Source organism: Rhinatrema bivittatum, chromosome 3 (genome assembly GCF_901001135.1).
Source record: "Rhinatrema bivittatum chromosome 3, aRhiBiv1.1, whole genome shotgun sequence".
Classification (NCBI taxonomy): Eukaryota; Metazoa; Chordata; class Amphibia; order Gymnophiona; family Rhinatrematidae; genus Rhinatrema; species Rhinatrema bivittatum.
This window is the reverse complement of record NC_042617.1, coordinates 589,403,386-589,417,530: the sequence shown is the minus strand read 5'-3', so window position 1 is coordinate 589,417,530 and position 14,145 is coordinate 589,403,386. Positions and strand designations below refer to the sequence as shown.

At 47.8% G+C, this 14,145-nt stretch overlaps 1 protein-coding gene across 1 annotated transcript in view; it reads right to left on the bottom strand.

Annotated features, from left to right (window-relative positions):
- The window catches only part of TIAM2 (T cell lymphoma invasion and metastasis 2), a 486,712-nt gene extending 474,710 nt beyond the window's left edge, over window positions 1-12,002 (bottom strand). Inside the window, exon 1 of the mRNA XM_029596699.1 lies at window positions 11,876-12,002. The gene's annotated coding sequence lies outside the window, so the exon portion shown is untranslated. The remainder of the gene's footprint in view (window positions 1-11,875) is intronic.
- Window positions 12,003-14,145: the final 2,143 nt, after the last annotated feature.

The window sequence follows — 14,145 nt, the reverse complement described above, 5'->3', positions numbered from 1 at the left end:
ACGGTTGCTACACCAGGCCTCAGCTCGTCATCTCTCTCTCTCTTTCTGGGGTTCTTGAGTCCTTCCGGCCTCTGTCTGGGAGATGGGAAGTGACACAGCATGGTACTCACTCCGAGTCTTAGCAGCAGCAACACTGGAGGAGCTCATGTAGTCACATAGGATTGGCAAGATAGCCTACTCAGCTGGTTGCCAGCGTCACAATAATTTCTCCCTTTTCCATCAGCCCACACAATGGAAGATGGTCCATTGTGTGGGCTGATGTGTGGCTCTGTCCCCTCTCTACCTTTGTTTTAAAATCTGGAAGAGAGAGGAGTGCGGTTTTCAGTGCTTGCCTAGCTCTTCTATTGACCATACAAGTCCTCTCCATGTCTGCACTGCCTTCCCCATGGAGGCTTATGTGCACAAACACTTTTGTTAATGTAGGTGTACCTTGGGCTTGAAAGACTGGGAAACACTGGGTTAAAAAAGAGAAAACAGAGTAGGTCTAAATGGTCAGTTTCCCATTGAAAAAGAGAAGTACAATGCCAGTCCGTGTGTTCCCTGCTAGTCCATGTCAGTGCATGTGCTACCTGTCAGTCCATGTCAGTGTGTATACTGCCTGCCAGTCCGTGTGTTCCCTGCTAGTCCATGTCAGTGCATGTGCTACCTGTCAGTCCATGCCAGTGTGTATACTGCCTGCCAGTCCGTGTGTTCCCTGCTAGTCCATGTCAGTGCATGTGCTACCTGTCAGTCCATGCCAGTGTGTATACTGCCTGCCAGTCCGTGTGTTCCCTGCTAGTCCATGTCAGTGCATGTGCTACCTGTCAGTCCATGCCAGTGTGTATACTGCCTTCCAGTCCGTGTGTTCCCTGCTAGTCCATGTCAGTGCATGTGCTACCTGTCAGTCCATGCCAGTGTGTATACTGCCTGCCAGTCCGTGTGTTCCCTGCTAGTCCATGTCAGTGCATGTGCTACCTGTCAGTCCATGCCAGTGTGTATACTGCCTTGCCAGTCCGTGTGTTCCCTGCTAGTCCATGTCAGTGCATGTGCTACCTGTCAGTCCATGCCAGTGTGTATACTGCCTGCCAGTCCGTGTGTTCCCTGCTAGTCCATGTCAGTGCATGTGCTACCTGTCAGTCCATGTCAGTGTGTATACTGCCTGCCAGTCCGTGTGTTCCCTGCTAGTCCATGTCAGTGCATGTGCTGTCAGTCCATGCCAGTGTGTATACTGCCTGCCAGTCCGTGTGTTCCCTGCTAGTCCATGTCAGTGCATGTGCTACCTGTCAGTCCATGCCAGTGTGTATACTCCTGCCAGTCTGTGTGTTCCCTACTAGTCCATGTCAGTGCATGTGCTACCTGTCAGTCCATGTCAGTGTGTATACTGCCTGTCAGTCCGTGTCAGTGTGTATACTGCCTGCCAGTCCGTGTGTTCCCTGCTAGTCCATGTCAGTGCATGTGCTACCTGTCAGTCCATGCCAGTGTGTATACTGCCTGCCAGTCCGTGTGTTCCCTGCTAGTCCATGTCAGTGCATGTGCTACCTGTCAGTCCATGCCAGTGTGTATACTGCCTGCCAGTCCGTGTGTTCCCTGCTAGTCCATGTCAGTGCATGTGCTACCTGTCAGTCCATGCCAGTGTGTATACTCCTGCCAGTCTGTGTGTTCCCTGCTAGTCCATGTCAGTGCATGTGCTATCTGTCAGTCCATGTCAGTGTGTATACTGCCTGCCAGTCCGTGTGTTCCCTGCTAGTCCATGTCAGTGCATGTGCTACCTGTCAGTCCATGCCAGTGTGTATACTGCCTGCCAGTCCGTGTGTTCCCTGCTAATCCATGTCAGTGCATGTGCTACCTGTCAGTCCATGCCAGTGTGTATACTGCCTGTCAGTCCGTGTCAGTGTGTATACTGCCTGCCAGTCCTTGTGTTCCCTGCTAATCCATGTCAGTGCATGTGCTACCTGTCAGTCCATGCCAGTGTGTATACTGCCTGTCAGTCCATGTCAGTGTGTATACTGCCTGCCAGTCCGTGTGTTCCCTGCTAGTCCATGTCAGTGCATGTGCTACCTGTCAGTCCATGCCAGTGTGTATACTGCCTGCCAGTCCGTGGTTCCCTGCTAGTCCATGTCAGTGCATGTGCTACCTGTCAGTCCATGCCAGTGTGTATACTGCCTGCCAGTCCGTGTGTTCCCTGCTAGTCCATGTCAGTGCATGTGCTACCTGTCAGTCCATGCCAGTGTGTATACTGCCTGCCAGTCCGTGTGTTCCCTGCTAATCCATGTCAGTGCATGTGCTACCTGTCAGTCCATGCCAGTGCATGTGCTACCTGTCAGTCCGTGCCAGTGTGTATACTGCCTGCCAGTCCGTGTGTTCCCTGCTAGTCCATGTCAGTGCATGTGCTACCTGTCAGTCCATGCCAGTGTGTATACTGCCTGCCAGTCCGTGTCAGTGTGTATACTGCCTGCCAGTCCGTGTGTTCCCTGCTAGTCCATGTCAGTGCATGTGCTACCTGTCAGTCCATGCCAGTGTGTATACTGCCTGTCAGTCCGTGTCAGTGTGTATACTGCCTGCCAGTCCGTGTGTTCCCTGCTAGTCCATGTCAGTGCATGTGCTGTCAGTCCATGCCAGTGTGTATACTGCCTGCCAGTCCGTGTGTTCCCTGCTAATCCATGTCAGTGCATGTGCTACCTGTCAGTCCATGTCAGTGCATGTGCTACCTGTCAGTCCATGCCAGTGTGTATACTGCCTGCCAGTCCGTGTGTTCCCTGCTAGTCCATGTCAGTGCATGTGCTACCTGTCAGTCCATGCCAGTGTGTATACTGCCTGCCAGTCCGTGTGTTCCCTGCTAATCCATGTCAGTGCATGTGCTACCTGTCAGTCCATGCCAGTGCATGTGCTACCTGTCAGTCCGTGCCAGTGTGTATACTGCCTGCCAGTCCGTGTGTTCCCTGCTAGTCCATGTCAGTGCATGTGCTACCTGTCAGTCCATGCCAGTGTGTATACTGCCTGCCAGTCCGTGTCAGTGTGTATACTGCCTGCCAGTCCGTGTGTTCCCTGCTAGTCCATGTCAGTGCATGTGCTACCTGTCAGTCCATGCCAGTGTGTATACTGCCTGTCAGTCCGTGTCAGTGTGTATACTGCCTGCCAGTCCGTGTGTTCCCTGCTAGTCCATGTCAGTGCATGTGCTGTCAGTCCATGCCAGTGTGTATACTGCCTGCCAGTCCGTGTGTTCCCTGCTAATCCATGTCAGTGCATGTGCTACCTGTCAGTCCATGTCAGTGCATGTGCTACCTGTCAGTCCGTGTCAGTGTGTATACTGCCTGCCAGTCCATGTGTTCCCTGCTAGTCCATGTCAGTGCATGTGCTACCTGTCAGTCCATGTCAGTGTGTATACTGCCTGTCAGTCCGTGTCAGTGTGTATACTGCCTGCCAGTCCGTGTGTTCCCTGCTAGTCCATGTCAGTGCATGTGCTACCTGTCAGTCCATGCCAGTGTGTATACTGCCTGCCAGTCCGTGTGTTCCCTGCTAGTCCATGTCAGTGCATGTGCTACCTGTCAGTCCATGTCAGTGTGTATACTGCCTGCCAGTCCGTGTGTTCCCTGCTAGTCCATGTCAGTGCATGTGCTACCTGTCAGTCCATGTCAGTGCATGTGCTACGTGTCAGTGTGTATACTGCCTGCCAGTCCGTGTGTTCCCTGCTAGTCCATGTCAGTGCATGTGCTACCTGTCAGTCCATGTCAGTGTGTATACTGCCTGTCAGTCCATGTCAGTGTGTATACTGCCTGCCAGTCCGTGTGTTCCCTGCTAGTCCATGTCGGTGCATGTGCTACCTGTCAGTCCATGTCAGTGTGTATACTGCCTGTCAGTCCATGTCAGTGTGTATACTGCCTGCCAGTCCGTGTGTTCCCTGCTAGTCCATGTCGGTGCATGTGCTACCTGTCAGTCCATGCCAGTGTGTATACTGCCTGCCAGTCCATGTCAGTGCATGTGCTACCTGTCAGTCCATGCCAGTGTGTATACTGCCTGTCAGTCCATGTCAGTGTGTATACTGCCTGCCAGTCCGTGTGTTCCCTGCCAGTCCCTGTGCTGCCTGCCAGTCAGTGTCACAGTGTCTGCTCCTTGTCACTCTGTGTCAGTGCCCATGCTGTTTGTCAGCCCTATTAGCTGCAGAATTTTTGAAATGCCAGCCTAAGGAATTCATTTCTTGTAATTTCTGAAAAGAAAAGAAAAATTGCAGAAGGAAAACTTGTTCAAAATGGGCTGCAGGGCTTTTGTCCCAAGGGCTAAATTTAAGATTTGGACCAAAAGTACAATTGTGTTTTTCAATAGCACAGACTGAGTGCAGCGACCGCAGCTCAGCGTCAATGCAAAGATTTCTGAATTCCAGGTTTTATCCAGATCTCTCACACACACTTCCTTTATATGAGCCAGAGCAGTAAAACATATGCACACCCTGCCAGCCGTCATTAATAAGCTCCGAAAAGACCAAGCACGAGTTCTGCTCTGTGTCGGGAATCTGCCTTTAGATGAATTGCAGTGTCCCCGACGGATCTCATGAGAATAGCGTGTGCTGCTCCTCTGCCACACTCTCACTGTCAGGCAGGAATTTCCTTTGCACACACACACACACACACACATATATACACACACGCTGGAGTTTGTTATTGCTCCGGCCTACGCCAAAGAATGCAAGCCCCGTTTCCTATTGCCAGAGTCAGCTAACAGCTCAACGCCTTCCTCGCGTCCTTCCTCTCTCCAAAGTTCGCTATCCTTTTACAGCATGGCAAAAAAAGTAACACTGTATTGCTAAAGTACAGTCAACGGCTTCACAGTTAAACCCAGACGCGCCACTTGGAAGCTGAAAAGTGCCAAGTGTGCACATTTTTTCGTGATTCCATACCCTCTGTGTGTTGCTTACTATTTCCCAAACTCACACAAGCGAAAACTAATGCCCGTCCTCGGTCAGTTCAAAAACGTTTTAACTACTAAAAAACGTTCCTTGGGACATTCTTTAAATTGCCCGGCCTGCAGTCCTCCCTCTCGGGCGGCCGAGTCTGGAAACAGAGTGACGCAAACAATACTGCACGTCATGAGATGTAATTGGCTCAACACACACGTGATGTCACCCCTGACATCATGGCCAATGGCAACCAATCAGACCTGGGATTGTCTTGCCAACATGGTTGCTCCCAGGGGCTCCGTGAAGTTACACAAGAGCAGCTCAAACAACTGCAGAACAAAAGTCTTAGTAGTGAGAGTAGTTTTTTGTGTATTTAGTCTGCACTATATGCAGAAGGTATCCATTTTCTTTCCAAACAATATCATCTTCACCGGACGGCTCAGTCTCATTTATCCTTCAATCCTTTTCTTCACAAAAGGTGACCTAGACGCTATAAAATTTCCCCCCTCCTTACTCATACGCATAAGAAAAAAAAAAAAAAAATCACATTTTTTCATAACATTTTCATTATGCTGCTGGCAGATGTCAAAACTATCCCTGCCATTTTTAGATCTCGTTGTTGCAAACTGCAGTACGTGCAAAAGCGAGACAACTCAGACACGTGTGACACCTTGGACCGGAAATAAAATCAGAGCATCTGCTAAATGACAAAGAGAAGCAGAGGCCATCAGTCAGCAGATTTTCCCCGAGAGAGAAAAACGTAGTTTCAGTTTGCTCTTTCTGAGCACACGTACGCTCGCACGGACCTTATGTGCCCGTCAGCACGATCAGGGTGGCACTGTGAAGATTAATAATTCTTTATGGTTACAGAAGATTTGTGGGCTAAAATCAAAGTCCCAGGTCTCCCGTGGCAGAGACCGCACAATTAGCATCTCGCCCCTCAGGATACTCGCACCATCTGCCTCCCACCGTGCAATCGATTACATTATCTGGGGGCATTGTGCTGAAGACAGTTCTTCTCCCTTTCCTGCAGGCTGACTGGCTCTCCATCATCCAATCAGATTCCCACCAGTGGGAAAGAGAGCCAATGAGCAGAGGGAATTCAAAGTAACTTAAAAGGAGAGGGTCTCTGACTCTGGGCGCGCTGTTGCACTGGTATTTCTGCTGACATCTACTGACCAGAAGAGAGAACTGCAGGCTGTGTTAGGAATTCCGGCCGCTGGACTTACCCTGACGCCACCAGCCAGCCACGCACTCACAGCGGGACGCTGCCGAGCTCCTCTCTCACGGCTCGGGACACCACCACCACCGACGCTCCTTGCATCCTTCCTAGGCAGGTGCGCGGCACCGCACGCTAATCAAAGGGCCCGCGGCAGGGAAAAGATGACGTCAGTGCCTCAGCCCTATTTAGAGCTCCCCGGGGCTTCCTTTTCTCTTCTCAGCATCGGCTCGTCTACACTTCAGAGCAGTGTCGGTTCCAGCCTTGCCTCATCTCTCCAGCCCACCTTTCCTTCGTCTCCTTCTCTCCCTTTGGTTTGACTTCTGGACCCTTGCCTGGACACCGACCGTTCTTGTGGCCGCCTGCCTCTGACCGCTGCCTTGACATTTCTTGCTTGCCACCTGCGCTTGTCCCTGGCTCGACCCCTACGCTACAGGCACAGAGACTCTCACCTATGTCCTGCCAGGCCCCAGAATCCAAGGGCTCAACCCAAGGGCAAAGGGCTGGTCCAGGTGAAGCTCTTGGTCAGTCTCTTCACTGCATGGGCTCCCCATAGGTTGAGCCAATCTCACCACAGCAGCGAGGGTCTTCAGATCTTACAGGCTGACTCACCTGGGGTAGACAGCTATGTACTTTACTTCTGCGGCATTTCATTTTTGCTCCTAGTGTGCCCTATATATTATTTTTAAATAATTTTCATTTGTACCTATATACATATTTCAATATTTACATTTTTTAAACCCTGCTTTTCACCTTGGCGAACTCTGCATCCCTTACACTCCCCAGACAGTACATCCAGGTGACGTTCACTGGTTCAAGAGCTGGAGGAGCACCTACTTTAGTTATGAACTCGGGGTCACTGCTTGGCTAGTAGGGATGGGCACATTAGCAGCCTCCTTCCCTAGTCCTCAGCACACCACTGTATTGAACTAACGCTAAACAATTTCCGCACAGTCCTACAGGCATTGATATTCGCAAGCACTGATTACTGTAACTCCCTACTATTAGGACTACCACAATCCACAATGCGGCCACTGCAAATATTACAAAACTCAGCTGCTAGAATTCTGACTGGCAAAAAAAAGAATGAACACATTACAGGAACACTCGCCGATTTACACTGGCTCCCAATTGAACAAAGGATTCAATATAAGGCTTTATGTATAATTCATAAACTAATCCACGATGAAAAAGCCGACTGGCTCAACACAGCACTGCGCGTACATGTAACGCAAAGAAACCTGAGATCTGCTAATAAGGCTTTACTAACTGTCCCCTCTGTTAAAACAGCACATCTCATGCAAGTAAGGGAAAGAGCACTGTCGCTGGCTGGCCCCGTGCTATGGAACACCATGCCTCTCGAAATAAGGCTGCAGAGAAATCTGAAATTATTCAAAACTAATGTGAAAACCTGGCTATTTAAACAAGCCTTTTACAAAGATAAAGAGAAGGAGAAAAACAGTTGATTGATAAGGACGCACCAAACTTGAAGTTGTTAATTGTAACATACAAAAGCATAGTAATGTTAAACACAAGCCGCTTAATATGTTCCTAATATACAAGCTTAAATTACACACACAGTTATTATATTAAATTGTTACCGTACTGTGATGGCACATGATTAAGTTGTAATCTATACCACTCATTCTTTCATAATTGTGCCCTACTGTAAACCGTTCTGATGGTTAACTAACTTAACGACGGTATAGAAGAGTTTTTACATAAATAAATGTTTGTTTTTCAATAATTGTATTTAACTGATGTATCTTTAGATTATTCATGTACTGTATTCTAATATATTGATTATTTTGTAAACTTCTTGGGGTTAAACCTCAGTTTGAGGAAGGCAATATATAAGTACTAATATAACACCTCTGTGAGATCCCCTCCACTATAGCGCAATGGTCTGTGGCTCATTATATGTAGGGTACTTTATATATTTATTAAAAATAGAAATCATGTTTGCTTTACTGTCTTTTGTGATGACGCTCTGCAATATTTTATGTACTTTTTGTGCAATCTGTTTTCTTCTGCCCACCTGCTGTTCTTTTCCATTCTATTCCAAATGCATTTAACATTTAATTAACTAATTTTAGTTGTTTACCATGCAGTGTGACAAAGTCTGCTGATGCTGAGCACAGCTTCAGCACGCATCGACTTACATACGTAGTATGCTAGGAAGGAAGATAAGGAGATCCCCAATAAAATACAGAAAGGATGATCGCACTTTCTTTACATGAAACACAAAAGTGAAATGTCACGTTGAGTCTCTGACTTAAACATCTGCAATAATGGCGCTTCTTCGGTTTGTGAATAATTGCATTTTATTGTTGCTGCAGTTGGGTTTGTTTAGCAGCTTGCGGTTTGGTGAATGCAGTTAATTATAGCTAAAGATCCTTGGCGTCCTGTTGCAGATTGTGGGTCGATTCTGCAGCCAGGGTTAGCAGATTCTGCAGCGTTTGTGTGCCCAGTAAAATTTACAGGGGACACAAAAGCTATTTAACAGAGGCAGCAAGCAACAAGGCGGCTGTGGGTTTCCTGGTTGCTTTGGTGCTGACAGGAAGTGGGCACATGGCACCTTGCAGCTGTCGGGCTTCTCTTTGTCCCCAGGAGTCTCTTTGCTGCCATACAGTACCTGTCACATTATCACTGGGCAGTACTCGACTGCGAAGTCACAGTTTATAAAGGGACCGTCATGCCACTGAATTATTAATCAAAAGGGGCACATTGACAGGAGGATCATCAGCACCCGCTACATGGTCAGAATTCTGTTTGCCCCACTCTGCAGTGCTCAGCCACCGCCACCCAGAACACACCGCCACGTCCCGCTGCCCTACCTCAGCAGTGAGATCTTGACTGCCGTGCCTCTAAAGTGGTCCCAGTTAATCCCAGGCAGCTCGGCAAGCGTAGGCCTAGCGGATAGCGCGGCAGGCGAAGCTAAGGTTTTAAATCCCACTGCCACTCCTTATGACCTTGAGTAAGGAAGATCACAGAGAGTTACCTCAAGCGAAAACGTCCATTGTGAGCTCTCTGGGGAATGTAATCTGCTTTGAAAGTGCCTGAAAAGCGGAATATAAAAAAAAAAAAAACTGCAAGAAGTAGTAAATTCCCCTTTAAAATCCAATGGCAGAAACCAATATGGAAGTAACTTTGTGATCAACATATGACTGACTGCCGCCTAAGAGCTATACCCGAACTCCGTCACCCTGTCCGACTGATTCACGTTAATATTTCTACCTCAGCAACCCTCCTTCTCATTTCCCGCCTCCTCCTACATCCCTGTCCCCTGCATCCCATCCCATCCATGTCCTCCTCACCCACCCTCTCTGATTTCCTCCTCCCAAGCCCTTTCCGCTTATATTCCCTTTCTCATGTTAATAGTTCTTAGTTAGACATATCTTTACTTGTTAAAAGTTAATAATTAGACTCCTTTGATTAATTGCTTTATCTAAAAACACGAATTTCTCCTATATCATATCTCTGTTAGACATTAAACTATTGTAAAGCTTGTTGCTAAGTTATGTTACACTGTGAACCGAGGTGATGTTTCTAACGTGCCCCGGTATATAAAAATCCTTTAAATAAATAAATAAATAAAATAACACCGCTATAAAGCAATTTATGATTCACTTGCATTTTTCTGGCAATCTCCCTTTTATTTGCTCATCCAATTTGGATGTGAGGAGGGGGCTAGTCATGAAATGGGTTAAGTTAGTCCAATAAAAAAAGGGATCTCCTATCATTTGTGTTTGTTAACCTTTATTTCCACATATTAAGGTGGACTAACATGGCAACCACACGACTTTATCCAAGGGAATGGGGAGAATGCCAGCGGCTGCAAAATCTTGCCGTCCAAAATTCATTTCTAGCTGTGGTTCCAAAATGCTGTGCAACCTTGCGACCATTCTCCGCTCACAGGCAGACAGATTAAAAGAGGTTTGAAGGCAGCTCTGCCCGCTGCCACTCCCAGGGTAATTTTAGGTCAGACGCTCTCCTTGGCAATGAAAACTTTCAAAATCACAAGTCCGTGTGTTTGACTATAGTGCATTTTACAATCTGGGGAACGAGCCACCGATGAACCTTCAGCAAAGATACTACAGTGCATTAAAAAAAAAATAAGTCTTTGAGTCCTAATATACAGGGAGCAAGAGCACAAGCAAAATAATGCATTAGTCCCGAAAGGGAGAGTCAGGCACACTGCTTGGGAATTACGTTTACAAAGCAGTTGTCCCTGTAATGAATGGGCAAGTTAGCAGACATAGCAGCCTCCAGGGGAACAATGGGCTTAATGAGAGAGGATGCTGACTGCTGCCAAAATCTAATCTCAGAAATGCAATTGCCTTGCTTTCACTTTCTCACTCCTTGATGTGTGCAGAGCGTGGCCGGCGCAGCTTCAGCCCTGTGACAGCACAGAGTGCAAGCCTTCCCGACCCTTGTCCTGCTGCTTTCATCAAAAACCTTCTTATATAGACACAGCCTGGGGCATAAGCCTAGCTTTTGATTTTTGGTGGATAAATCAAGGTCACCACTCTACCTGCACTAGCAAACGTTTTTATTTCTAGAGCAACTGGCTGTTTATTGTTCCCAGTCTTGACTGTCCATTTTTTTTTTTTTTTACAGGCAGGTTAAACTTCTTCACCTTTCAAAATGAATGCTGAGGGGATGCAGTCCAGAAGGAGCCTCCTGAGCTCCTGCACACAGGCAGGGATCACTTCAAAACATGGGACATACATGTTCCGGTTCATCTGTTACTGACATGTATTGCTGATATTTATAATAATAAAACTTTAAATGACAACAACAACAAAAAAAAGCATGGGGCATACATAACGCTATTCCAGATGGAGCCTTCTGCAACCTCCAAAGGTTCACTCAATTCACTACACAGGAGCTCAGCAGGCACCACTGCCAGCTCCAAACAGGATCCCGGATTTCATGCTGTAAGTAACAGTGCATGCAAAGCAAGGAACAGGTGAAATGACTGCACATGCAGAGGGTTTTCTGCATCAGCGGCTATTAAATCAGCTTCCAACAGCAATGCTGACCTTGAAATGGAAGGAAAAGGAGTGAAGGAAGGGATTCCGCGGCGATGGTTTTCTCCTTCTATTTATCTGTATGCACAAACGGCCCTACTTCCTTACCAATACTCACATCTGCTGGCCCCTAGAACTGGTTCCTAGGGAACATTTAGCTTTCCCACCCCCCGGGAGCCCCACAGCTCGCGCCCGCCTGCAGCCCCCGTGCAGGGGGGGGGGGGGGGGATGAATGAAGCCCGCACACTTTCCAGGACTTTCTAGTTCGGCAGTGTCCCAAGGATAAATATCCTACACTGCCAAATGCCTCCAGCAACTGCGAACAAGTCCTTTATCTCTGCATTTCCATCCTGAAATCACGGGAAACCATTTCCAAAGGGAACTCGGTGCAGGGTCCTCTGCAAGCCCGGCTCCCCGTTACGGGTTTCATGACCCAAACGAACTGAAGCAGCAGGGCCGCCTCGCAATAAAGTCAAAGAGCGGCAGGCACCGCGGCTGGAAGCCGATCCCGCATTCCCCACCGCGCACGGCAAGGGCGAAGCTTTCCCCGAGGCCCGGAGAAACCGAGGCCACCGAATCACTGCACCGGCGGGGATAAAACCCCAGGGCTACTGATGCTGCCAACAGCGCCCCAGCCGCCCGGATCCACTTCTTCGGCCCGGAAAGTTTCGGAGAGAGACGGAAGCAGCGGCGGCGGAGCAGAGCCCCCCGAGCGGGCACGAGGGAGCAGGCGGAGCCGCGGCGGTCACTTACCGGGAGGAGGAGGAGGAGGCGCAGCGGCGCGAGCCCACATCTGCCCCTCAGCCGAGCTGGCACGAGCTGCGGAGTCCCGGCCGCTCCACCAACCACGCCCCGCCGCCGCCGAGCCGACCAATCCCGGGCCGCCCCTGTCACAACATTCGGGAGAGGCGCGCGCTAGGCGAGCTCGGATTGTTTTACAGCGCAAGCAGGGGGGGAGGGGCTGCGACGTCACCAGTCCCCACCTCCTTACCCGCGAGAGCTAGTGCGCCCTGCACGCGGGACTTCCTGCAAAGTTTTGCACCTCTTCAGATATATATATTTATATATGTTTTATATATATAGTTTTTTGCATTTCATCTTTATTGAATACATTTTAAGCCAATAAGATTCCCTGAGCATTTTGTCAAAGCAGATCAAATCAATAAAATAAACTACAATGAAGCCTTACACAGTACATAATCGCCCGTACAGTAATACAAGTAAAAAACAAGATCATATTTGAAAATGTTAACCTTCAACCATTCCTCGTCAAGCCCTCCATCCCCCCCCCCCCTCGAAACACACCCTTCTACATGCAGCCAATCTATCATGACAAATTGTTGTCAAGCTTTTCGTATTCGTGTCCCATATTCTTCTACAAAGCTCAGTCGTACGTGGAGGCTGCTTATTCTTCCAGTGAGCAGCAGCGTTACAAGCAGCTGCCATTAAAATACACTTGATTATTATTTCAACTAGAACATTCAATATATATTTATATGCTGCTTTTTGGCACTTCAAAGAAAATAACATTCAGGTAGATCCCTGTCTCTAGAAGGCTCACACTGTAAATGTGTTCTTAAGGCAATAGAGAGTAAAGGTCAGAAAGAGCACTAGGGGGATTTGAACCCTAGCTTCCTTGATTCATAGACCGGTATTCTATCCACCTGGCTGCTTCTCCAGCCTTTTAAAGCTATTTCCATAATGGTACAAGCACCTCACAACTCCACTATACTCGTATGTACCCCCTATGTGGGAAACTGGACAGAACCGTGCCAGTGATGTTTGAATAAATGCATGCATTGCAACCCAAGTCTCTCATATTGGCAGCCAATTTCCCACTTGCAGGCAGGAAACATAAACAAGGCACTGCTCCTGTCAAGACACCAAACCAGCCCTGGATTTAGTTTTCTCAACAGAAAGAATAGAAAAAGCAGCAGCAGCATCTTAGGCCTGTACCAAAGTAGTTAGTGTCATCAGCCCATGCCTGGAGCAGGAGAAGGCAGCAGCAGCATGCAAGCGTCATCAGAAGTCAATGACATTACCTGTGTCTGTGTGGGCAGTGTCATTAATTTCTGGACTCAAAGCCAGGGCAACAAGAACACTTCGACTCAGCAAGAGGTTTTTATTTAATTTATTCAGCTTTTTAAAGAAGAGTCAAAGACAAGTGTTCCTGGGAGATGCTTTATGCCCTCTATCTGTAATAACTAGCATCTCCCTGAATATATGACATGCCCTGACTTATATAATCAAAATACAGCACTACCGAAGTTTCCAGAATCATGTAACTGCCCACAACCTCATTTACAAAAACACATGATGCTGTTGTCATGACAATCTATCATGTATAGGAAATGCTTGTGAGGACATCCTCCATTCATTTGTAAAAATCATACTATTTACTTGTCTTCCCTGAAACCACCCTTCCACCATAAAAGTTCCTTTATCAACACGGCTTTGATGCACTCTGTTCTTCTGTTCTTCTCTTGATATTCTTTGTTGTGTAAACAAATCGCAAGTCTCTGGCCTGAATAGGAAACTCAGCATGAATTCCGTTTTCTGGAGCCAGGACTTAATTAAAACTGTAACTTTAAAAGAAGAATCTTTTCACCTGGCTCCTGTCCGTTGAGATATGCATTTGTAAGACAAAAGCTTGCATCCTGGTTTCCTGCGAACCCAGCTTCATTGTATTATGAAGTAAATGTTGCCATTGAATAGGCCTCTTCCTGTTGGTGCCAGTAGATCTCTCTCAGGGACATTCTGCAAGTCATGCTCAGAAAGGCACTCAAAGTTCATTCACCTCTGACAGGCCACAGTACAGCAGAGGCATCTGGGTATTTTTCCTTCCTAATATTGTGTATCTGATCAATCATATTCTTCAGCAGATGATGCTAACTTTGACTATTTTCTTTTCAATGCTACCCATGTAGCCAAAAATCAATGAGGTGGTGTCTTTTGGCCTTGCTGCCTTTATAAAAAAATCTTCAGGGCGGCTGCGTGAGTGGTGAGAGTGTTACCTGGGATAC